The sequence below is a fragment of the Gorilla gorilla genome, chromosome 10 (genome assembly GCF_029281585.2).
Source record: "Gorilla gorilla gorilla isolate KB3781 chromosome 10, NHGRI_mGorGor1-v2.1_pri, whole genome shotgun sequence".
Classification (NCBI taxonomy): Eukaryota; Metazoa; Chordata; class Mammalia; order Primates; family Hominidae; genus Gorilla; species Gorilla gorilla.
The window spans coordinates 138,538,861-138,565,071 of NC_073234.2; the positions used below are offsets into that span (position 1 = coordinate 138,538,861).

The 26,211-nt window shown below is 49.1% G+C and overlaps 1 protein-coding gene across 15 annotated transcripts in view; it reads right to left on the reverse strand.

Moving 5' to 3' along the window:
* The window catches only part of PITPNM2 (phosphatidylinositol transfer protein membrane associated 2), a 166,814-nt gene that overhangs the window by 119,761 nt on the left and 20,842 nt on the right, over positions 1-26,211 (reverse strand). For 14 of the 15 annotated variants that reach the window (XR_010129442.1, XR_008670451.2, XR_010129443.1 and 11 more), the window contains exon 2: positions 6,561-6,664. The gene's annotated coding sequence lies outside the window, so the exon portion shown is untranslated. Of the gene's footprint in view, positions 1-1,530; positions 2,156-6,560; positions 6,665-26,211 lie in introns of those variants that run through there. The other variant, XM_055358283.2, reaches the window with a different exon arrangement.

Genomic DNA, 26,211 nt, shown 5'->3' on the forward strand with positions numbered 1-26,211 from the left:
GCCTAGATGACTTCTTGCATCTCTCCAAGTCCACAAGAACCTTCTCTTAAGCAAGAGGCACCCAATGCCTCAGAATTCCTCTAGGCTCTACCTTTATTTATTTTGTTATTTTATTTATTTATTTATTTATTTATTTATTTATTTATTTATTTATTTTGAGATGGAGTTTCATTCTTGTTGCGCAGGCTGGAGTGCAGTGGCGTGATCTTGGCTAACCGCAACCTCCGCCTCCGGGCTGAACCTCCGGGTTCAAGCAATTCTCCTGCCTCAGCCTCCCAAATAGCTGGGACTACAGGCATGCACCACCACATCTGGGTAATTTTTGTATTTTTAGTAGAGACAGGGTATCTCCATGTTAATCAGGCTGGAGGCTGGTCTCGAACTCCCAACCTCAGGTGATCTGCCCATGTTGGCCTCCCAAAGTGCTGGGATTACAGGCGTGGGCCACCATGCCTGGCCTGGCTCTACCTTTAGAACACATCTGGGGCCCAACAGGCTTGCAGCCCCCACACACCCGCTGCCTCTCCCTGTCAGGCCTCTGAGCCCAAGCCAAGCCATCGCATCCCCTGTGACTTGCACCTATACGCCCAGACGGCCTGAAGTAACTGAAGAATCACAAAAGAAGTGAATATGCCCTGCCCCGCCCTAACTGATGGCATTCCACCACAAAAGAAGTGAAAATGGCCGGTCCTTGCCTTAAGTGATGACATTACCTTGTGAAAGTCCTTTTCCTGGCTCATCCTGGCTCAAAAAGCTCCCCCACTGAGCACCTTGCGACCCCCACTCCTGCCCACCAGAGAACAAACCCCCTTTGACCGTAATTTTCCTTTACCTACCCAAATCTTATAAAACAGCCCCACCCCTATCTCCCTTCGCTGACTCTCTTTTCGGACTCAGCCCGCCTGCAACCAGGTGATTAAAAGCTTTATTGCTCACACAAAGCCTGTTTGGTGGTCTCTTCACACGGACACGGACACACATGAAACTCCCTATTGCAATTGTTTCCCCACAATCACCCAGCTTCCTCCCTTCCTCCCATCCAGCCTGCTCTCATCACCATAGCCAGAAACCATCCTTTTAAAGCACAATTCGGATCCTGACCCTCTACTGCTCAAACATTTCCGAAGCTTCAGGTCACTCAGAGTCAGGGCCAAAGTCCTGATACAGCCTGCAAGGCCCTGATCCATCGGGGCCCTCAATAATCTCTGACCTCCTCCCCTGCTTCTCTTCCCCTCATTCACTCACTCCAGTTTCCTGAACATCCTGGACAAGCTCCTGCCTTTCTCCCTGAGCTACCATCCTGGCTCACTCCTCAACTCCTTCAGGTCTTCGCCTAAATGTCCCCAACTTGGGAGGCCTTCCTTTCCCCTGCTTCTGCAGCTCTGACCACCATCTCATGTGCTTACAGGTTTTACTGACTATTTTCTATCGAGTGTCTACCCCCACTAGACTACAAGCCCCAGGAGGGCCAGAAGTTTTTAACATTTTATCACGTCTTTATGCCCAGCTCCTAGAATAGTAGGTACTCACTAAGTACGTGTGGAATGAATCGCTGTTGATCCACTGAGGGGTCAATCGTGCTGCTGAAATGAAGAGTCAATCTATTCAACCCCCCGGCTTGAATGGCGCCATCTCAGGAACCCCTCAGAGAATTCCAAGCTCTGTACACTGTCTCCAGGAACAAAAGCGATTGTCCCAGGCAGGGTTCACATCTCAGGAAGTGTGTGAAGAAACAAAGAAAGGAAGTGACACAGGGGACACAGATCCAGAAAGCTCCTGCTGACGACACCTGGCTACCGGGAGGCATGAGGGCTCAGCATGAGGGCTCAGCGCATACGGGAATGCCTCCAGGCACCTGGAGCTGCCTGCAGCTGCCTCCCTGCAGGTGGGATGAGGTCATCAACGTGAGTGCACTGGATACCCACCATGGAGAAGTACTGGAAATGAACCGAAGACAGGGGCTCTGTACCAGAGCCAAGGGAAGGCAGAAACGAGAGGAAGAAGGAAAAGAAAGATGGTGAGAAAGTTTCCCATGCTGAGAACCTGCAGGCAGAGATGTAGAGAAACCCCCAGCCCCAGACCACCACTGACCAAGACAGCAGGGCACCCGGCCTCACATGCCCTCAGGTAGGCCAGGCCAGCTTCCTTCCTGGCCCTGCCTGTCCTGAAGAGCACAAGTGAAACAGACCCATGCCCATCCCCCTGCAAGCATGGTATGCCTGCGCAAACCTCAACAAGTGACCAAAAGCATCGCCCAGAAACAATAGTCTCGCCACAGGGCCCCTGCTTCTTTTCTTCACCCCAGATAGCCTGCTCTCAACACGGCAGCCAGAAGACATCCTTCTGAAGCACAATTCAACACAAGCCAGAGGAATGCAGGCTTCTGCCACCTTGTTGAAAGTAAAATACATTCTGGGCCAGGTGTGGTGGTGTGCACCTGTAGTCCCAGCTACTCAGGAGGCTGAGGTGGGAGGACTGCTTAAGCCCAGGAATTCAAGGCTGCGGTGAGCCATGATCACACCACTGCACTCCAGCCTGGGTGGCAGAGCAAGACTCCATCTCTAAAATAAGTAAATAATTCCTTAAAAAAAAAAAAAGGAAGAAAAGAAAGTACATTCTCAGGAAGACATGCTGCATCAGAGCAAACAAGGCAAATGCAGGGGTCAGTCCCCAGAGCTCCGGGGAACAGGAAGAAGAGGAGACTGAGAAGAGCCAGCAATTTCTGGCTAAAGCCCTGCGTACTGAGCAGCATCAGGTGTGTGTCAAAGAACCATATCAATAAACAAAATGTAGGTGGGAGCAGTCAGGAGGGGCACAGGTGACAGAACTGGCCAGGGCATGACATGGGTCATCAGATTGTGCCCAGATCTCTACCAAGCTCTGTGGGGACAGCAAAGGAGCTGAGGAGGAGCTCTCTGTGGACTTCAGGGCAGCATCTTTGCTCCAGGGCATGAGGGCACTCAGCCCTCTACTTCCTCTCCATAACCTCCCCATGCTCTGGGCTCTCTGGGCAGCCTTCTAACATGCGAGACTTACCACAGACCTAAACCTCACAGGGACGGACAGGCCTGCATTCCCATGTGGGACTAGGGCTGCCTGAGAGGAGGGACTAGGAAGCAAGGCCCTCGCTGCAGGTAGGGCTCTGCTGCTGCTACGGATGGAGATAAGTCCCTTCTTCACCTGGGATGGGACTTCATCCAAGGGGCTGGAGGTGGGGATGGGGGTACAGCATGGGGAGGTGGGGACATGCCCTGGAAAGTCTGTGTCATTGCTGCTGTGGTCTGAGGCCCTGCCCATCTCATGAGCTCTCTTTCTCCTCAGGAGACAGTGACCTTTTGAGGCCTGTCACAGAGACAATGGCAGGAAGTGCCCCTCCCTGCCTGAGCCACGGGGAGTCCGGAAGGAAGCCACTGCCTGGGCCCAGGACTCTCCCCGCTGAGCTCTTGCCCAAGGGACACTGAAGCTCATGGCAATGCCAGAAGCTCTGCTCACCAACGCCAAATGGCAAACATCTTCAACTGTGAGGGCTAAGGGCAAATATTCTCCTTGGCTGGGACCCTCCTCTTTAAGGCAGACCCCTACTGTGAAAGACAGCCAGGCAGTAGGAGACACAACCCCAGCTACCCCACCCACCACCTGCCACCCCCACCTTCTGGAAGGAAGGGCTCTGGATTCCTCCACAGCAAGGAGCTTTTCTAAAAATAAACCCTGGTCCTTGAGCCCTTTCCTTCCTCAGTCCCTTGTGGAGGAGAGAGGAGAAGGAAAGATCTCATTCTTAGCCAACCCCAGGGAGTGTGGCCTCCCTCCACCCCATGACTCTCGCTACCAGGGCCCGGTGGTCACTATGCCACAAACTCCCAAGCAGGGTGCAGAGGCATGGAGGGGGCAACCCTAATCATCCTCACATGGGGCCTGCCATTTTCTAGGGGAGGGTTTTGGGAAAAGCAGGTGGTACCAGCTCTCTAGTCCAGGATCTGGGGGGAAAGGATGGCACCCAAAGGCAAGTCTCCCACATTACAAGGCTCCCAGGTCGACAGCAGACACAGACACTTACTGAAATATTTCAGGGAAAATGATGCCAAGAATTCTGAGGTCCAAGCAGTATGCCGTGACAGCACAGAGGGAGGAAGGAGAGGCTAATGTGGACCCAGGCCTTGCAAAGAAATTTAGAGGAAAGGAGCTGTTTGAAATGGGCTTGGAAGGTGAAACAGGAACCTGACAGGTAGAGGTGGGAAGAGGGAATTTCAGGATGCTGGAACTGCATAAGCAAAGCGCAGAGAATGTACCAGCATATAAACTAGACGCGGGCAGGGATGCCTGTCTGTTTTGTTCACAGTGGCGTCTCTGGCAACTGGAATGGTCCCCGGTGCATACTAAGTAACAATAAATACTTTATGCACAAATGAGTGGAGCAGAACAATTCCTGAAGACATTTTAGGTCTAAGTGAAGACCTTCGGATGAGGTGGGCTGCAAGGCCATGGTCTCTGCAAAGCCACTGCACTCTGGAATGCAGTTGTTAAGAAGGAATAGAACCTCCTTCCTGTAAGAAAGGAGACAGGAGACCAAGGCTGTGTTGAAGCAGCGTCCCTCAGAGCAATGTCAGTGCTCAGGCCATGCAGGGCAGAAGAGCTCTCACCGGGCCCTGCCTCGACTTGGCAGCCAAGACCTTTGGCAACAGGACAACCACGAGGCCCCAACCCCGCAGAACCCGAGTGACCCCTGGAGAAGCTGCAAGTCAGGGCTGAGTGTTACTATGTGCCCTCCCCTACATCCACTCCCAGTAGCTGGGACACCTTGGAAAGTGAATTAAAACAAAACAGAAAAACAAAAAATACAACATAGCACTCTCTCTTCTTAGCACTTGGAGGCCTTTTCACAGCAACTGAAAAGAATGAGCAATTAGAGAAGATAACAGTCCACGGTGCCAGCCTGGAACTACGGAGCCACAGAGGCAACTTAAGAGGCCCCATCACAACGTGCCCTATCTTCCCAGCGAGGATGAGGGCACCCGGAGAAGGGAAGGGACTTACCTGAGATCAGACAGCAAGTAACAGTTGAGCCTGGGCTGAACCAAGGGCCCTGTGAGTCACAGGCCAAATTTGAAAAACCATGCCACGTGCTTCCAGGTCTAGACTCGGGTCCAATCCCAATCCCACCACTGACTAGCTGTGCAACCTGGAGCTGATATCTGCCATCTCTGAGCCTCGGCTTCCTGTGTAAAAAGGGACCCTAACAGGCACTGCTCATGGTTACTGTGGGACTTAGCCCCATGCAGCAGGGGCTGGGTACATTAAACCTACCCCCACCAGCATCCTCACCTCAGCTTTGCTAGCTTCCCTTGATGGAACATCCATCCTCCGTGCCTCCAAAGCTGAAACTAGCCAATGAGTGTACAGGAGAAGGATTCATCAACATTTAGGAAAAAAAGAAGGAAAAATCACTTTACCTCCTGTTCCACCCAACAAAGGCCTTGGCATGGAAAATGGGGCCAAGGCCAGGGATTGTGCCTGAGACGCAGAAATACGAAATGGAAAGAAGCTTGGGAGGCCAGGGGCTCCTGCTGCCAGCTGGGGGTGGGAGGGGAGAGACTGCTACTCCCTGGGCCATTCAATCTCTAGACCTGGCACTCCCTGAAACTCAAGACAGAGGCTCAGGCCCACCCTCCACTCAGCCTTGGCTTCTCACTGTACATCCAGAGGGATGGTGCATTAAAAACCACACTCATGCTTGTTTCTGGGCCACTGACCATGACTTGCGGGTAGCTGAGCAAGGCAGTAGCCCAGCCTCTGCTCTCTGCCAAAGCCAGGGAGTAGCCAGAGCCTGAGCTTCCCAGCCAAGGCACAGAAGAAGCAAAACTCCTGCCTGTCCTGTTCCATGTACTAAGGGTAGAGCAGGACAGGCTGAGCCTCAAGAGCAAACAGAAAAGAGCCACCCTGGGGTGCTCTATAAACAGGAGAATAGCAGCCATTGGGGCCTCAAAGGCTGACCCAAGCAGTTTTTATCCTATTTGGAATCGAAAGCTACCAGAGGCAGAACATCGGTCTTTCGTATTTAGTGAAGAGAAGTCAATATTTGCAAAAGCATAATCAATAAATACAATCTACCCCACATTAATCAGATAAAGTCAGGTTTATAGTGTCTTTTTAAGAGACGGGGTCTCACTGTGTTACTCAGGCTGGAGTGAAGTAGTGCGACCATGGCTTACTGCAGCCTCGAACTCCTGGGCTCAAGTGATCGTCCTACATCAGCCTCCCCAGTAGCTGGGACTATAGGCATGTGGCACCTCACCCAGTTAATTTTTTTTTTTTCAGAGATATGCAGTCTCACTATGTTGCCGAGGCTGGTCTTGAAATCCTGGCCTCCAGTGATCCTCCTGCCTTAGCCTCCCAAAGTGCTGGGATTACAGGTGTGAGCCACTGCACCCAACAATAGTCCAGTTTTTAGGGGAAAAGGGAAACAGCAATAAAGTCTCCGTACCCTGAAACTCCAAAGGCCAGGGTGGCCTGCAGGGCCTCAGCTCTGGGAAGTAGGGTGCTACTGCACAGGTGGACGGCCTTACCTGTGGGTCTGAGAAGGCTCCACTGATGTCCCTGTCAAAGGAGGAGAAATGGGTCCCTAGGCTCACAGAAGGGTGTTGAGGACCAGGACACACGTGCCAGCATCCTGCAGGGAGAAGCACAATGGGAGAGGAGGTGAGACACCTGGACTCTGATCACTCCACACCAATCCAACTGGGAGACCCACAATGCCGATGGACCAAGAGGATTGAACAGGGGACATCTGACTAAAGGTGTCTCCATTTTACAAAGGGACCCAGCCCAGGACGATTCAGGAAGCAAGTGTCTAACTCAGAATTGGTGACAGATACACCCCAACATTGCCCGGCACCCCTTCTACTTAGGAAAACTGCTCAAGGAGTGGGAACTGAGACCACCAGCATACACCATAAGCCATCTTATTTTCGAAGGCCCCTGGAGCTCTGTCTCAAACCTTGATTTTTCACTCATGAACCCCACTGGGATTGGAGGACTTCAGACCACAGAGAGGTGGCTGGAAAATGAGGTAATGCAGGAAGAAGAGTGGGAGACACAGTCCGAGAGGATGGCATCCTGATGCCGGGACAGGGGCATGGTCACATTGTGGGGTGATGCAAATGGCTTCCAGCCTTCCAGCAAGCCCCTCCAGCTGGGCAGAGTGTGATCTGACTACCCAGAGCCCAGAGACAAGCATTCAAAACAAAATGAAAAAGGTGGAGAAATGGATTTCCAAAGAGTCGCAGGTCCAACAGCCTCAGAGATGACAAAGTCTTCACAGGTACCACTGAAGCCACTACCCAACCCAGGGCTCCTACAGGGATCACAGACAAGCCGGGTAGCCCACCTCGCAGCTCAACACACATTCTTGTTTGCCTGACACACATACAAGCCTCCTGACCCTGGGCCCAGAGAGCAGGTAGCAGCCTACAGGGCTCTCCGATGACCATGACAGAGAGGCCGCTTATCTGCTGGCTATGGAAGCTGGGAGTGTTTCAGGAACTGATGCCCAATTCCAGGGCAACCCTGCTTTAAGAGCTGAGGACAGGCATGGTGGGGGTCTCCTCAGACACCAGTCCATGCCCGCTAGGGGCAAGCACAGCCCTAACAAAGGGAAATGGAATGGTGGCTGGGGATGGCAAAGTCATCAACTGCCAAGTGAACGGCCAGACAGAGGAGGGAGAGTGGAATTGGGGAGGTGTGAAGATAGCTAGCAATACACAGCAGTGGGAGGTGTGGCTGCAGGGAGCGGGCGGCTCTTCCAACCCCGCCACCGCCACCGCGTCCTGCATGCCCACCCCTGTGCAGGCTCCTCTGTGGGACTGAGGCTCCATCGCTGTCCCGCCCCAGCCCCTTGTCTCCACGGCTGCATGTACACACCCACATACACACTCAACCCCCGGAACAAATGAAACAGCCCAGGCACCCACAGCAGAGCGGATGCAGGTCCCAGCCCTCCCAGTGACCATGAGCAAGCTGGCCTTCCAGCCTTGCCTCTACATGCCACTGTAGGCCACAGTTGAGGCCAGCAACTCTGAAGCCTCCCCATGTTCGAGGTGAGGAAAGCTGTTGAGAGGGTTGAGGGTTTGCCATGGTAACGCACCCATCAATGGAGAGCCAGATTTGGTAGACCAGCCCCGCTCCAGCCCACCACAATGCTTCTCGGCGGGTGAGAAGGGCAGTGGTGACTCACACCCCGCAGAATTAGATCCACAGGGGCTATGAGAAAAAAGCACTCTCAGAACGCAAAGAGAGGCACTGCAGGGAATTATGTTTCTGACTAAAAGTATTAAAAGTGAAAAAAGTGGATGCAGGGTCAGGCTAAGGAGCCAACCCAGTAGGCAGCTACTTGGGGAAGAGACCTCTAGGGGCAGGTGGCTCAAAACATCCCTGGTAAGAAATTAAAATGTGCTGCTGGCTAACTCAGTTTTCCTCCAGTGACCCCTCACATAAATGGTAAACAGTGAATCTGTCCACTGCCCTAAGGGGACATGGAAAGTCACAATAAAACACAATTCCTTGCTGGGGTTTGTTGCATGTAATGTACGTTCCATACACATGTAGTCACAGTCCTGGAGGGGAGCAGGGCATCCAAGACCAAATAATACATCGTGTTGCTGTTTCCCAGGAACAAATGTCATTTCATTCCTTTAAGTTTTAAATCCAAATCTTCAATATACTTTTTTTTTTTTTTTTTTTTTTTTTTTGAGATGGAGTCTTGCTCTGTCACCCAGGCTGGAGTGCAGTGGCGCTATCTCAGCTCACTGCAAGCTCCGCCTCCCGGGTTCACACCATTCTCCTGCCTCAGCCTCCTGAGTAGCTGGGACTACGGCGACTGCCATCACGCCCGGCTAATTTTTTTGTATTTTTAGTAGAGACGGGGTTTCACCATGTTAGCCAGGATGGTCTTGATCTCCTGACCTCGTGATCCGCCCGCCTCAGCCTCCCAAAGTGCAGGGATTACAGGCGTGAGCCACGGCACCCAGCCTAAATCTTCAATATACTGCTTCAATGATTTGGAAAACTGCAGGGGAAAGAAAAACAAAACAAAAAGATACCTTAGGGGACAAGAACAAAACAGAAGTCAGAATTGCTTTCCTAAAAAATTTCCAGATCCCCGACTCTGTTTCAGTCCATGAAAGTGAATTAGCAAGTGAATCTGTTTCTCTATACGATTCCTATTAATAGAATATCAGTCTCTCCTCATCCCCACTAAATAAATGTCAAACAAACACTTAAAGAATACCAGTTTGATGGGGTGCCAGCTACTAGCCTGCCCAGACGTCCACACGTCTCAGGCTGGCCCTTGTGGAAAGTGTAAGTTCCAAATGAGTGGGTAGTGCTGCCGAAGTTAAACACTGCTGTCTCCAGCCTCCGTTCACATGACGACTGTGAGGCAGGTGGCTAAGGAATGGGTAGAGAGAGACCCATACGTATGGTAGGTGGAACCACAGCAAACTGTCCAGAGTGCTGCCAACAGACCATGGCCTTTGACTCCATCTGGAGGCATGGTTCCTAATTTTTTTCAATTTAGATATAATTCACCCACCATAAAACCCGCCCTTTTAGCCAAGTGCCGTGGCTCATGCTTGTAATCCCAGCACTTAGAGAGACCGAGGCAGAGGATCATTTGAGCTCAGGAGTTCAAGACAAGCCTGGGCAACATAGAGAGACCCCCCATCTTTACAAAAATTCATAAATTAGCTGGGTGTAGTGGCACATGCCTGTAATCCCAGCTACTCAGGAGGCTGAGTTGGGAGGATAACTTGAGTCTGGGAGATCAAGGCCGCGGTGAACTGTGATCACACCACTGCACTCCAGCCTGGGTGACACAGCAAGACCATCTATAAACCCAACAAAACCCCACCCTTTCAAAGCATATAGGTCTACGGTTATTAGTCTACTTACAATGTTGTACAACCATCACCACTATCTGATACCAGAACATTTTCATCACCCCAAAAAGAAAACTTGTACACACAAGCAGTCACTTCCCATCCTCCCCTCCTCCCTGCCCCTGGCAACCACTAATCTTTCTGCCTCTATGGGTTTGCCTATTCTAGATACTTCACATAAATGGAATCATATAATATGTATCCTTTTGTGTCTGACATCCTTCACTTAGCATAATGTTTCTGAGGTTCACCAATGTTATAGCATGTGTCGGTATTTCATTTCTTGTTATGATGGAGTAATATTCCATTATATACACTACATCTTGTTTATCCATTCATCCATCGATGGACATTTGAGTTGGTTCCACCTTTTGGCTATTGTGAATAAATGCTACTGTGAACATCGCTGTACAAATTTTTGTGTGAACATTTATTTTCAATTCTTTTAGGTATACACCTAGTTATTCCTAATTTTTTAATAAGATAACTTCACTTAATTTAAGACAAGTAATGCATCTGTATTTTGAAAACCTTCAAAACTCAAAAGGATAAAATGGTTAGAGGGTTAGAGTAAGTTTCTCTCTTGTCCCTGTTCCCCAGCACCCAGTTCCCTGCCCAAAGGCAAATTCCAGTTTCTGGCGAATCCTCCCAGAGACCGCCTATACATATACACCCTGCTTTATTTTAAAGACAGCTTGCATGGGAGGAACCTGGCAACTAGATCAGGCCGGAATCAGGCTGGAATCAGCCCAGTAACACCAGGAAATGAGCACAGTCCAAGTGCCATTTCTCCCTTTTGTCCCAGTGTGCCCCTTGGAAAGCCATGTAGCCTAGAAGAGGCCACGGAACTGGGTGGCAAGAGGAGTCCTGGAGGTAGATGGGTTCTGAAATGTGGTCCTCCATTTCCCAGCTATGAGGCCTCACTCAAGCAAGCTGCTTAACCTCTCTGGGACTTGGTTTCCCTATCTAAAAAAGAAAGTGGATACTGGTACCTAATTCATAGAATGGCTGAAGAGTCGATGAGCTAAAGAAAGCAAGTGCTTAGCACCATGCCTGGCACACAGTAGGTGCTCAGTGTTTTGCTGCCGCTGTGATTACTACCACTGCTTCACCTCACTGAGCTGATCTTCAGCTTCCTCCTCTGGAAAATGAAGGAAGGCACCTCCCAGGCACAGTTACGGTGTAGACCCGAGATCCCTGCATGAGGGCCAGGCGTGCTACAGCCTCTGAGCAGTGGGGACTCAGGGAAAGTCAGGTGGCTGAGATGTGTCTCCAGCTCCCTGCATGCTGCTCCAGGCCCTTCTGAGGCTGGGTCTCCATCCTCTCACCCGCCCACCTCCCTGTATTCTCCCAAGAACAGCTCTGAACCCTCCACCATTACCCACCCTCCCACAGGCCAAGAGGAGGAGCTGGCATCACGGACCCCATGCCTTGGGCAGTCTGGCTGGCTGGATTTCTTATTTCATGACCCTACTCCCCCTCCCTTCCATCTTCTTCAACAAACACTCTACTCTGGAGCTGAGCTTCTCTTTCAGAAGCCCAGATTATTGGAGGCAGCAGGGAAACCCTCAGAGACGTTCAAAGTGGAGAGACCTCCAGTGAAGGCGGAAGCATTTGCAGGGCCATTAAAAGACTGTTAGGAGCGATTTTTCTCTCTGCTGGCAAGTGGCAAAAGCAGAGCCCAAAGAACAAAACCCAGACCTGGGAAAGCAGAGCAGGGGAAGAGAAACTGAACAAGCCTTGCTTAACCATGCAGAAGTTGATGGAGGGAAAAAACCCAATACGCGCGCGCACACACACACGCACACACACACAAGCACACACACACACATACACACACGCATAACAAAGAGGAGAAATTCTTAGCCTGCAGCAGTTGGTAGCATTATGTAAAATCCCAAGCCCACAAAAATATCATTTGGATGATAAAAAGTTAAATTTAGCTAAGTACAGAGTGACTAATACTATGAGGGAGAGGCAGCACCCCCAGTTGCCTGGAGCTGATACAGCTGGCTTTTAGAAACTTTTGACAAGTAACCAGGGCCTTGTGCAGCACAGAATAACAGATTATGTAATAGGAGGCACCACCATCAGCAATACAAAACACAGCACAAGCGTGCAGCCTTCTCCAAGGGAGGGAACAGTTGGGTTCTGGTTTGAGTGGCTCCAGTAGGACCTTGCTTGGGCCATGGGAACCTGGATATTCCAGAGGCATCCAGGAGCACAGCCAGGCTTTGGAAGGGTTTGTGTGAATGGGTCTGCAAAGATCTTTTCCCAGGGTGGTTGCCGGGGACTGTTACTTTGGTGGCCTTCAATGAGCCATGCCCTCGTGGAGTCCCCTCCCTTTTAATCTAGCCTGGCCTTGTGGCCTGTTTTAGCCAACAGTATGGGATGGAAGTAACACTGTGCCAGGTTTGTATCTCTAAGCTTAGGGAGGCCTGGCTAAGAATTGAAAGCAGGATGCAAACAGGTATTTGTGCACCAATGTTCACAGCAGCGATGTTCACAATAGCCAAAAGGTGGGCACAACCCAGGCATCCACAAACAGATGAACAGATAAACAAAATGTAGTCTATCTACATGATGGAATGTTAGCCTTAAAAAAGACAGACATTCTGGCCAGGAGTGGTGGTTCACATGTGTAGTCCCAGTGCTTCGGGAGGCCAAGGTAAGAGGATCACTTGAGGCCAGGAGTCCAAGACCAGCCTGGGCAACATAGAGAAACCCCATCTCTACAAAAAATACAAAAATTAGCCAGGAGCAGTGGCACATTCCTGCGTCTCAGCTACTCAGGAGGCCGAAGCAGGAGAATTGCTTGAGCCCAGGAGGTTGAGGCTGCAGTGAGCCATGATTATGTCACTGCACTCTAGCTTGGTGACAGGGCAAGACCTTGTTTCAAAAAAAAAAAAAAAAAAAAGGAGGAGAGGAGTGAGGAGAATGAAGCGGTGGTGGCAGCCTGGATGCTTCTGCATTTGAACTCTAGGGAAGCTGAAGCCAGGTAAGAAGCCAACCACTTGTACCTTGCCCAACAGGTGATGAGAAGGGGAAACGGATGTTCCAGCCAGCAGCCCTGGCAGATACAGCCCAAGCACCAGTACCATCTCACCAGCCACAGGAGTGCAGCCAGCCACCTTGTCAATGGGTCCCCCACCCCAAGTAGTCAAGTTGTTCCAGCTGACACCAGTGGTGCAGGGATGAGCTAACCTTACCACTGGGCCCTGCCCAAATTGCCACATGTGAGCAAATAAATAAAATGGCATTTTGCATCACTATGTTTGGACGTACTCTGTTAAGCAGCAATAGGTAACTGATGGTGGCCAAGCTCTCTAGCGGGTTTGCAGGAAGTTCTACTTCCATCATAAGACTCATGAAGACCTTTTGTATCCTCACATATGAGAGTTGCTGAGAGACATTAGTGCTTAAATGAGTCTTAGGAAGAGAGTAGTCTTCCACTCCCAATATCCCAATGGAGTGAATGCTGAAATGAAGCCGGTGCTGAGTTTCAAACAGCTGTCGTGAGGCTGGGGAATTTCTCCAGTGATCCTATGGAGTAAGCGGGCCATCAGATGATCAACTCAAGCTGTTACTTAATTACACGACTCTCTATCTATCTGTGCAGAGCAGGGGTTTGCACACTGTGGACAGAGATATGGATGGGATTCCCTGAGTGCAGTGAAGTGATCATTGGCATGGGATTGAGACCAGAGTCCTGGCTGCTGACTCTGGGTAAGTCAGCTCTGCTCACTGGGCCTCTGTTTCCCCATCTGTAGAGTGAGGAGGCTGGGCTTGATGACCTCTGAAAGGGTTCTCAGTTCAGCTCCAACATTCTACAATCCTATGATTTGGACAGAAGGGAATACTGACCTGTAATCCAAAGCCCTGCATCAAGTCCAATGACTTGCATCTAGGTTTGCAAGGCAGACAGAAGTGCACACTGGGCTCCTCAGATGTGTGCCCCTGGAGCCCTGCTCTGCTCTCTGTGTCCTTCATGGATTTGTTCATTCATTGTTCAATATCTCACTATGACAGACTCTAGCATTGTCCAATTTCCTCTTCCTAAATCATATGTTTAGCCCCCTGGACTCTAGGTGAGGCTACGGGACTAGTTATATGAGTAGGGGAGGTCCACCACTTCAAAGCCTGGCGCCCAGAATGCCCCCGCAATCTCCTATGCTCCCTCTTTCTCTGCTTACCAGCCAGCTGACTGCACAGATTCACTGGAGAACTCCAGGGGAGCCCCAAGGGATGGGAGAGCCACAGTGTGAAAGGATCCTGGGTCCCCAATTCACCACATGGAGGCCACTCACAGAGCATGCAATTCAACTAAGACAAGAGTGGGGATAAGCCTTTATTGTGATAAGCCACTGAGACTAGAGAATTGTCTAGCAGTTAGCATTACTTAACTAATACATTCACCAAATTGATACTAATTGTCAGATATGTAGGAGATACACAGGAGAATTAGGCTGAGGTCTAATCTTAGCCTTCTTAGAACTACCAGTCTAGGTGACAGTTCAGGGAGATTGGATACAGACCAGTTCTGTACTCTGCGATCATGATGGGAACCTGTTCAAGCTCTATCCATACTGCCTGCTTCCAAAAACCTTATAACATAGGCTCACCACATTTTCCCACCAAACATGAGATGAGCAAAGAAAGAAAGCAACCAAACAGGAGGGAGAAAATCTCTATCAAGGCTCCAAATTGAGAACAATCTAAAAGCAAATGAGTAAAATCTTAGCTGTGTGCTTCCTGGTAGGCAAAGCAAAGAGGGAAATATGCTGGGTCACAAAGCTCTTCCCAATAGTGGAAAACATTAGTTCATGATGAGAAACAGACATTGTGCTTGGGAAGAGTTCTGAGGGGAATGTCCACGGGGCCAGTGTGTGAGGGAATTTGTGCCTGGGAGGAAGCAGCAAGAGGAAACCAAGCTAGCCTGGAAAGCTGTCAGCCTCCAGGGTGTACGGACAGCTTTGCAGCCCCGCCTGTGGCCTGACTGGCTCTTAACGGAGAGCTCCTCAGAGTAATTCTTCATCCTCGTTAATGTCAACACGGCAGCACCATGATAATGATGGAAAATATTTACATACCATACCACTGATGGGTTGTTTAGACCATCTGGCTACTGGACGCGGTAAGTACTGTCGAACACATGGCCCTTCCGCAAATGCTGTGCCTTAGTGCTGATGGAGGCCAGGCTGCAGGGACGTGAAACAGTGTCACTCGGCTGTGTCCGTGTGGCCTGTGTCCACTGTCAGCTTTAGTCACCTGCAGGTCAGGGGCAGAGATCTCCAGCTCCCACTCCCACATCTATCTGGGCTCAGTGTTGATGACAATAGTCTAACTATTCCCTTTATCAAGGGCCTCTTCAGGACTCAAGTGATCCAACAAGACTTAACGCAGCAAGACAGCTCTGATTCTGTGGCCACCTGGGGGATTTCTCCAATGATCTCCTGGGACTGCTGAGAATGCTCAGAGGAAAATTCAGCACAGTTCATTTGTGTTTGAAGCAGCTTCTGCCTAAGCTTTGTCATGCTCGGGAGGTAGGGACAAGGATTAGGTAGCACAACTAAAGGCTGTGCTCTATCTAGAAGCATAGAGGATGGTGATCTTTTTTTTTTTTTTTTTTTTTTTGAGACAGAGTCTTGCTCTGTCACCCAGGCTGGAGTGCAGTGGAACGATCTTGGCTCACTGCAAGCTCCACCTCCCAGGTTCACGACATTCTCCTGCCTCAGCCTCCCAAATAGCTGGGACTACAGGCACCCGCCACCACGCCTGGCTAATTTTTTGTATTTTTTAGTAGAGACAGGGTTTCACCGTGTTGGCCAGGATGGTCTTGAACTCCTGACCTCGTGATCCGCCCGCCTCGGCCTCCCAAAGTGCTGGGATTACAGGCGTGAGCCACCGCGCCCGGCCGAGGATGTGATCTTAACCACACCTAAACGAAAATTTCTTCGTTCCATCCACGTGGCTCCATGAGTACTAATATCAGGCTGAATACAGAGGCTTTTTTTCTGGGTCAATGCTAAATATTTCTTCTTTTTCTTTTCTTTTCTTTCTTTTTTTTTTTTTTTTTTTTTTTTTTAGTTTGGGGTGTTGAGTGGCTTGTTTTATTATTATTTTCTTAATTTTAGTAAGCAAGAAAAAGTTCTGTTGGGAGCCCGTTCAAAAGTAGCAATTTTCTTAATGGGAAGCATACGCTTGCCACCCACGTGAGGAGGCTGTGTCAGCTCAGCAACCATACTGCCCTGTGAATATTGTGAAGTCGTGTTACCTACTTGACAACCAGTGAGTCAAAGGGAAACTCATCACAGGTGCCTGTATGGCCTGCCGGGGTTTTGCTGCGTAGCTGACAAGGGCTTTCTGAGGGCACACCTGCAGCAAAGGCCTGGCTTTGGTTTTGTCAAATATGAACCCGCAGATTTAAGGTCACCTTATAACTAACACCCTCTAAGATTTAAAATGCCCCAACCAGAGCATTCAGGACATGAGTTCACGGACTGGGTTCAAGAGCCAGTTTTGACTCCAACTGGCTGTGAGCTTCGACGGCCCCTCACCTCCTGGAATCTGTGTTTTGGCTGTGAAAGGAGGCATAAGACGACAGGGGTCTAAGCAGCATTCTGGTCTAATAGTCACAGGTTGGCTGGGAGGCACTGGCCCAGGGCAGCAGCCTCCTTGTCAAGAGTGCCATAGGAGTTCCTTGGTCTTCTATAGGAATAGTGCCTTTCTCTCTGCAAGTAGAGTGATGACCACAGACCTCTCATATGGAGAGTGGATCATGGAAGAGTCAGAGCCCTCAGCCAGATGTGGCATAAAGCTAATTCACTGTCAGTCACACCCTGGCCAGTGAGAGTGAGCTCACATCCACATCCTCTAAAGGCACTGAGATTTAGTGGCACATGTTTCCTGAGAGTAATTACAGTCTGGGATGATGACATTTGCTGGTACAACACCTAGCACCTTAGGGCAGGATGGCTGTGCAGAGGCCACACAATACCTCTGCAAAGCTCCTCCCTGCTGGTCAGACACCACAGCCCCAGCAGGGACAACCTCTCTGAGCACCTACTCTGAGCCACCATGTCATTCTAAACAAACATCTGCTCTGCTCACCTGCTCTTTTTGCAAAAGTTATCTGAGCCCCTGGGGAAAATGGAAAAGCATAACGAAGACCACACCCAGATCACTGGGTGCTTCACTTGAACCAGCCTCCAAAACATCCGGCAGCAGGCCAGAGACACACTTCTTGTTTAAACACAGAGAAATGAGACAGCCCCAGGTCTCCCAAGTTAGAGAATAGAATCTTCTCAGAACACACAGCTGCTGCAGGCCCAGCCCAGGCTCCTTCTCTGGGGAGCCGACTCTGGCTCCAGCCCTCAGAGGCCTCTCTGCTGACTCCCAAACCCCAGTGAGCAGGTCAGCGCCAGGCCTGGCCAAGCTCTCACCGGTTCAAGGAGAAATGAGAACATGGCTAATGGGCCAAGCTGTTCAAAGAGCTCCAGTTTGGCGGGGTATGGTGGCACACACCTGCGATCCCAACACTTTACGAGGCCGAGATAGAAGGATCTCTTGAACCCAGGAGTTTGAGGCTGCAGTAGGACATGATCATGCCCTCCAGCCTGGGCAACAGAACAAGACCGTGTGTCAAAACAAACAAACAAAAATCAAAAAGCTCCACTTAGTTTCTTTATTCTTAGATCTTTCCTACTTCTTAGTGTTCCTTTTGTTCACAAGATGATAGCTACAGTGAATTATACCTTTTTTTGTGTTTGTGGTTAAATACGCATAACATAACAATTACCATAATAACTTTTTTATTTTTATTTTATTTTATTTTATTTGTTTTTTGAGACAGGGTCTCACTCTGTCATCCAGGCTGGAGTGCAGGGGCATGATTACAGCTCATTGCAACCTTGAATTCCTGGCTCAAACAAACCTCCTGCCTCAGCCTCCTGAGTAGGTGGGACTACAGGCACGCACCACTGCATCTGACTTTAACATAATTTTTTTTTAGTAGAGGAAAGGTCTATGTTGTCCAGGGTGGTCTCTAACTCCTGGCCTAAAGCAATCCTCCCGCCTCTGCCTCTTGAGTCCCTGAGATTACAGGCTTGGACTACCATGCCCAGCCCATGTCAACCTTTTGTTTGTTTGTTTTTGAAACAGGGTTTCACTCTGTCACCCAGGCTGGAGTATAGTGGCATGATCTTGGCTCAATGCAACCTCTGCCTCCCAGGCTCAAGTGATCCTCCCACCTCAGCCTCACAAGTATTATAGTTGGGACTACAGGCACACGCCACCATGCCCATCTAACACGTCAACCATTTTTAAGTGCACAATCATCACTGCCATCTACCTCCAGAACTTCTTCATCTTCCCAAACTGAACTCTGTACCTATCAAATACTAACTCTCCATTCCTCCTGCCCCCAGCTCCCCGGGGAACCTCTTTAGAAATGATGTCAATTGGCCTGGTGCGGTGGCTCATGCCTGTAATCCCAGCACTTTAGGAGGCTAAGGCGGGCAGATCATCTGAGGTCGGGAGTTCGAGACCAGCCTGGCCAACGTGGTGAAACCCCGTTCCTACTAAAATACAAAAATTAGCCGGGCGTGGTGACACACGCCTGTAGTCCCAGCTACTCAGGAGGCTGAGGCAGGAGAATCGCTTGAACCTGGGAGGCGGAGGTTGCAGTGAGCCAAGATCGTGTCATTGCACTCCAACCTGGGTGACAGAACAAGGCTCCGTCTCCAAAAAAAAAAGAAGAAAGAAAGAAATGACGTCAACTTACAGATCTGGGAAATCCAAGTCGCAAGCCTGTTGATAGGCCTCCTGGTCACATCTGAGCTCCCCCAAAAACATAACCTCCCTGAAGGTTAGCTTCTGGTCTTTCTTAGATACTCGGTGGTAAACAAGCTGACAGAGAAGGGGCAAGGTAGCTGCTGCCCCCACCCTTTACCAGGAACATACCTTCCAGACCACAACCTGACTACAGGAATCCAAAAACCCAAGAGCCCCTCAGTTGTGTGCAAGCTGGCAGCTAATGGGAATGAACAGTCTTAACTGGCTATGCCAGGAACTACCCTACAGCCTGCCCTTTGCGGTAGAAAAGGCTCTCACACAGAAGGAGTTTTCTCCAGATTTTTATTTTACTTAAAAGCTCTTCCTTGCCTGGGGTTTTGAGGTTGAAAACCACTGCCTCGCACTCACACATTGTAAGTGGGAGTGTAAATTGGTACTACCTTTATGGAGAGCAATTTAGCAATTGCTAACAAAAATAAAAGAAAAACACTCCTTGACCCAGCAATTCTACTTCTGGAAATTTATTCTACAGACATGAGAGTATATTTGCATGAAAACCTACTTATTGAGATGCCTGCTGCAGCACTGTTTGCTTCCCATCTTCTGCTCTTACAATCTAAAATCCCATCAACAGGGACCTGGTTTAACACATGATGGTCCACCCATGAGCAGAATACTAAGCCCACCATTACAAGAACTGAGCAACTCTACATGAGCCAACAGAGAACCATCTGCAGGATTTATGTATTGTGAAGTCAAAAAAGCAGATGCACAACAATAGGCAGCCATTTGTGTTTAGCTTTGTTTTTAAGTAATATAGGTCAGGCAAGGTTGATCACACCTATAATCCCAACACTCTAGGAGGCCGAGGTGAGAGGACTGCTTGAAGCCAGGAGTTTGAGACCAGCCTAGGCAACATAGCAAGACTCCATGTCTACAAAAATAAAAAAATTAGCCAGGTGCAGTTGCACATGCCTGTAGTCCCAGCTACTCAAGAGGCTGAGGCGGGAGGACTGCTTGAGCCCAGGAGTTTGAGGCTGCAGTGAGCTATGATCACACCACTGCTCTCTAGCCTGGGTAACAGAGCAAACCCTCTCTCTCTCAAAAAAACAAAAAAAACTTAAATTAAATTAAATTTTTAGGCCGGGAGCATTGGCTCATGCCTATAATCCCCGCACTTTGGGAGGCTGAGACAGGTGGATCACTTGAGGCCAGGAGTTGGAGATCAGTCTAGCCAACATGACAAAACCCCGGCTCTATTAAAAAATACAAAAATTAGCCAGGTGTAGGGGGACATTCCTGTAATTGCAGCTACTTGGGAGGCTGAGGCACAAGAATCGCCTGAACCCAGGAGGCAGAGGTTGTAGTGAGTGGAGATTGCACCACCGCACTCTACCCTGGACAACAGAGCAAGATTCTGCCTCAAAAAAAAAAAATTTTTTAATTTAAAATTTAAAAAGTGGCCAGGCACGGTGGCTCACACCTGTAATCCCACCACTTTGGGAGGCTGAGGCGGGCAGATCATGAGGTTAGGAGATCGAGACCACCCTGGCTAACACGGTGAACCCCTATCTCTACTAAAAATACAAAAAAATTAGCCTGGCGTGGTGGCAGATGCCTGTAACCCCAGCTACTCGGGAGGCTGAGGCAGGAGAATCGCTTGGACCCAGGAGGCGGAGGTTGCAGTGAGCCCGAGATTGTGCCACTGCAGTCCAGCCTGGGCGACAGAGTGAGACTCCGTCTCAAAAAATAAAATAAAAATACAAAATATTAGCCAGGCATGGTGGTGTGCACCTGTAATTCCAGCTACTTGGGAGACTGAGGCAGGAGAATCACTTGAACCCACGAGACGGAAGCTGCAGTGAGCCAAGATCACACCACTGCACTCCAACCTGGGCAACGGAGCGAGACTCCATCTCAAAAAAAAAAATTAAAAAGTAATATACATTAATATATACAGAGAATCTCTCTGAAAGAGGACACACACACAAAACTAGCAACCATCACTGTCTCTGGGAAGGAAAACTAAGATATTGAAGACAGGGGTGGCAAGAAGTCTTTTTTATTATTATTATTATACTTTAAGTTCTAGGGTATATGCACAACGTGCAGGTTTGTTACATATGTATACATGTGCCATGTTGGTGTGCTACACCCATTAACTCGTCATTTACATTAGGTATATCTCCTAATGCTATCCCTCCCCCGTCCCCCAACCCGGCAAGAAGTCTTATGTTTGCCTGTAGCTGCTTTTCACTTCGGTACCAAGTATAATGCATTACTTACTTACCCAAATAATATTTAAAATATATATGATCTTTATATTTTATTACTGAACTGTAATCTATGAGTTTGTAAGTTCCATAAGGAATGTATCTAATTTATCTTTAGAATCTTGCTAATGTCTGGTGCACTGTCATGCATAGCCTTTTCAATGTTTCATTAAAAAAAATTTTTTTATTTTGAGACAGTCTCGCTCTGTAGTCCAGATGGAGTGCAGCGGTGAGATCACAGCTCACTGCAGCCTCGATCTCTTGGGCTCCCTTGATCCTCCTGCCTCAGCCTCCCAAGTAGCTGGGACTACAGGCATGTGTCACCATGCCCAGCTAATTTTTGTATTTTTTTTGTAGAGATGAGGTCTTGCCATGTTGCCCAGGTTGGTCTCAAACTCCTGGGCTCAAGCAATCTGCCCACCTCAACCTCCCAAATGTTAGATGTTTTTTAGTAAGTGAAAGAATGAATGAGTAAATGATTCTAAAGCACTCAAAAAACAATGTTCTTTGAATCCTAGAAAATTGTGAGTCTTGAATTGTTAGAGAAGGAAGAAGTTAGGTAGAAGCAAAAACAAATAAATAATTGATATCTGGATACAAAAAGCAGACTCAGTCATATCAAAGGACGATGCACACCACTGACGGTTCATTTAAGTTGATGCTACAGATTTAACAGGAGTTTTTAAAATTTCAATTCTAATTATTTTATGTTTTAAAATGCCAATATTTAATATTTCTTTTGGAATAGCAGAATGCAAAGAAAATGCATGGTACAGGCCAGGCGCTGTGGCTCACGCCTGTAATCCCAGAACTTTGGGAGGCCGAGGGGGGCGGATCACGAGGTCAGGAGTTTGAGACCAGCCTGACCAACAAGGTGAAACCCCGTCTCTATTAAAAATACAAAAATTAGCTGGGCGTGGTGGCAGGCGCCTGTAATCCCAGCTCTCAGGAGGCTGAGGCAGGAGAATCACTTGAACCCCAGAGGCCGAGGTTGCAGTGAGCCGAGATTGCTCCACTGTACTCCAGCCTGGGCGACAGAGCAAGACTCTGTCTCAAAAAAAAAAAAAAAAAATTAGGGTCTTTTTTTTTTTTTTTTCTTTTTGAGACGGAGTCTCGCACTGTCACCCAGGCTGGAGCGCAGTGGCGTGATCTCGGCTCACTGCAAGCTCCGCCTCTCAGGTTCACGCCATTCTCCTGCCTCAGCCTCCGGAGTAGCTGGGACTACAGGCACCCGCCACCACGCCCAGCTAATTTTTTGTATTTTTAGTAGAGACAGGGTTTCACTGTGTTAGCCAGGATGGTCTCGATCTTCTGACCTTGTGATCCGCCTGCCTCGGCCTCCCAAAGTGCTGGGATTACAGGCTTGAGCCACCATGCCCAGCCTAGGCTCTACCTTTTAATCCTGTGACCCTCATATCCCTAAAGAATCAGAAAGAAGATCTAAAAACCAAGCAGACCCTTCAGTGAGTTGAATATAACTGCTAAGGGTTCTGCAGGGATTGATGCATATCCTTGGGTAAGCTTGGGAACTCTTGCCCTATTAACCTCTCACTCTTGCCCTACTACTCTCCACAATCCAGTCTGGCAAGCAGGCTGACTACAACTCCCACCATTTAGAAGAGGGCCAACTTGCAGATCAGACCACCAAGCTTCAGGCGAAAAGCTGTCACAAAGCTGGAGGGCTTTAGTCCTAGGAGAACTGCACACTGACCCCTCTGGTGGTCATGCAAACCACTATGGTTAAAATAAGGCAGAAAATTAAAAGTAGCAAAACCACACTGAGTGAGTAGAGAAAAGAAAAAGAACTAGGGAGGAGGGAGGATGACTTAGGAAGTATGGCCAGCATGATGGGTTCAGCCTGTGGGACAGCTGGCAGACACACATCCATCCACCCTTTCCGTGGCCTCCGAGAACAGCCTGGTTCATGACATTGGAACTTCAGCTTCATCGTGGTAGCCCCAGTCAGCTGAATGACTCAGCAATCCCTCAAAGACTGAATTATGTCTAGGGTTCTCTGTTGATTGAAAGAGAGGCAAGAATTGCCTTTGAGAAAGATCAGGATAATGACTGGGAAAATGTGATGAAGCTTGCATGAATGACGGCAGTGATGAAGCAGTGTCTGTTCTCTGGTTTCCAGCAGGAGCAAAAGATTTACTTCCAACAACCAGGCTCTGTTCACTGGGGTCTCGTCCAAACACTGCCCTCAGCACGGTGGTCTACGGGATGCCAGGGCAAGGGACCACAAAGCTACAGGGAATTTCTGAGAGCCCTGCCCTTGGAGAATGCATGAATGGTTCATCCCTCCTCAAGTCGCATCCATCATCCAGGATGAGTTGAGCTTGAAATAATGGACTTCCAGGCTCTGTGACAACGACTTAATGGTGCACAAATGCGTTCAAAACATTCTGGAAGAGTCCTCAGAATAACCCCGCTGAGAGATGCTGAACACCCTGCATCACGCCACTTACACCGCTGCCCTCCATTTCCTGGGAGTCCAGGTCGCAGGGGACCCAGGAGGCGCTGGCAGCTGCCTGAACTGTCCGGGTGTTACTCTAGTTTCTAACCAGAAAATAAGGTCACTGGCATGTTGATGCCCAAGCAAACAGGTGTTAGAGGTGCTCCTTCCCATCAAATTCAACAATGGTTTCCACTGACGCATAGAAAAACAATGGTGTTTGCCTACTTATTTTGCAACAGGCTGCCATACTGTCTTATTCTAATTAATTTTGAGTTTGTCTACTTTGAAAACCTAAGACAACGGCTGTATCCACTCAAAACATTCATTTTGCAACCTCCTATCTGAGAGTTATGCCCTGCCTCTTTTTCTTTTTTTTCTTTTTTTTTTTTTTTGAGATGAAGTCTCGCTCTGTCGCCCAGGCTGGAGTGCAGTGGCGCGATCTCGGCTCACGGCAACCTCTGCCTCCCGGGTTCACGCCATTCTCCTGCCTCAGCCTCCCAAGTAGCTGGGACTACAGGCGCCCGCCACCACGCCCGGCTAATTTTTTGTATTTTTAGTAGAGACGGGGTTTCACCGCGTTAGCCAGGATGGTATCAATCTCCTGACCTCGTGATCCGCCCGCCTCGGCCTCCCAAAATGCTGGGATTACAGGCATGAGCCACCGCGCCCGGCCTGCCTCTTTTTCCTAGCCTGTTGCATTGGCTTGAATCTAGAATAACGATCAGTACTAATGAGAGAGAAGGCATGCTTGTCTTGCAACAGACATTAAAAGGAATGTGTCTTAGAGCAACAGTGCTTCCTAGATGTTATTTGACCCTGGAATGCTTTTTTGATGCAATACCCAGGAGCATTCTGTGTTCCTCAAACATACTTTGGAAAATGCTACTAGAGCATTTGACTACTAAGGATAAAGTATCTGAGTGCGGTTGCTCATGCCTATAATCCTACCACTTTGGCAGGCCGAGGGGGATCACTTAAGCTCAGGCATTCAAGACCAGCCTGGTAAACATGGCGAAACCCCATCTCTACAAAAAAAAAAAAAAAAAAAAAAAAAGCTGGCTCACACCTGTAGTCCCAGCTACTTAGGAGGCTGAGGTGGGAGAATCACTTGAGCACAGGAGGTGGAGTTTGCAGTGAGCTAAATCACGCCACTGCACTCCAGCCTGGGTGACAGAGCAAGACCCCGTCTCAAGTTAAAAAAAAAAAAGGTGGGGGGGCGGGCACGGTGGCTCATGCCTGTAATCTCAGCACTTTGGGAGGCTGAGGGGGGCAAATCACAAGGTCAGAAGATCGAGACCATCTTGGCTAACATGTTGAAACCCTGCCTCTACTAAAAATACAAAAAATTAGCTGGGCATGGTGGCACACGTCTGTAATCCCAGCTACTCGGGAGACTGAGGCAGGAGAATCATTTGAACCCAGAGACGGAGGTTGCAGTGAGCAAAGATCGCGCCACTGCACTCCAGCCTGGGCAATACAGCGAGACTCGATATCAAAAAAAAAAAAAAAAAAGATAACTACCGATGGGAGATATTCTTTATCATGTTGAAATATTTGCCTATCCCTCAGTCTCTACGTTTTTAAGATTAATGAGGCTGGGGCCAGTGGGCTCACGCCTGTAATCTCAGCACTTGGGAGGCCAAGATGGGCATATCACCTGAGGTCAGGAGTTCAAGATTAGTCTGGCCAACATGGCGAAATCCCGTCTTTACTAAAAATACAAAAATTAGCCAGGTGTGGTGGTGGGCACCTGTAATTCCAGCTACTCAGGAGGCTGAGGCAGGAGAATTGCTTGAACCCGGGAGGCAGAGATTGCAGTGAGCCAAGATCACTGCCATTGCACTCCAGCCTGGGCAACAAAAGCGAAACTCAATCTCAAAAAAAGGAGTAATGAGGCTAGGCATGGTGGCGCACACTTGTAGTCCCAACTACTCGGCAGGCTGAGGCAGGGGAATCTCTTAAGCCCAGGAGTTCAAGGCCAGCCTGGACAACATGGGAGTCCTGTCTCTAAAAAAATTAAATGGATAGGCCGGGCGTGGTGGCTCACGCCTGTAATCCCAGCACTTTGGGAAGCCGAGGCGGGCGGATCACGAGGTCAGGAGATCGAGACCATCCTGGCTAACACGGTGAAACCCCATATCTACTAAAAATACAAAAAAAATTAGCTGGGCATGGTGGCGGGTGCCTGTAGTCCCAGCTACTCAGGAGGCTGAGGCAGAAGAATGGCGTGAACCCGGGAGGCGGAGCTTGCAGTGAGCCGAGATTGCGCCACTGCACTCCAGCCTGGGCAACAGAGAGACTCCGTCTCAAGAAAAAAAAAAAATTAAATGGATAGTGAACTTTATCAAATGCTTTTCTGGCATCAACTGAAAGCACAGTAGTTGTTTTATTTGTATATTTTTCTCTTTTTTCTTTTAGTAGATCTCCTAATATTTAACTTATGTTTTTGAGGCTGGCCCACAACCCAGCATAATGAGTCCTGTGCTGGGTACTTGTACTGGGGGAACACAGAGACACAGAAAAATGCATAGAGTTCTTGCCTACAGAGGAAACAGAGGGGAGAGGAACACGGGGAAAACAACACACACACATGAACACGCACACTCCTGCATACCATCTGAATGGCAGGCTAGTACTTGTGAATTTTGTTTTGCGTTTGTTTTTTTTTGAGATGAGGTCTTGCTCTGTTGCCCAAGCTGGAGTGCAGTGGTACGATCATAGCTCACTGCAGCCACAAACTCCTGGGCTCAAGTGATCC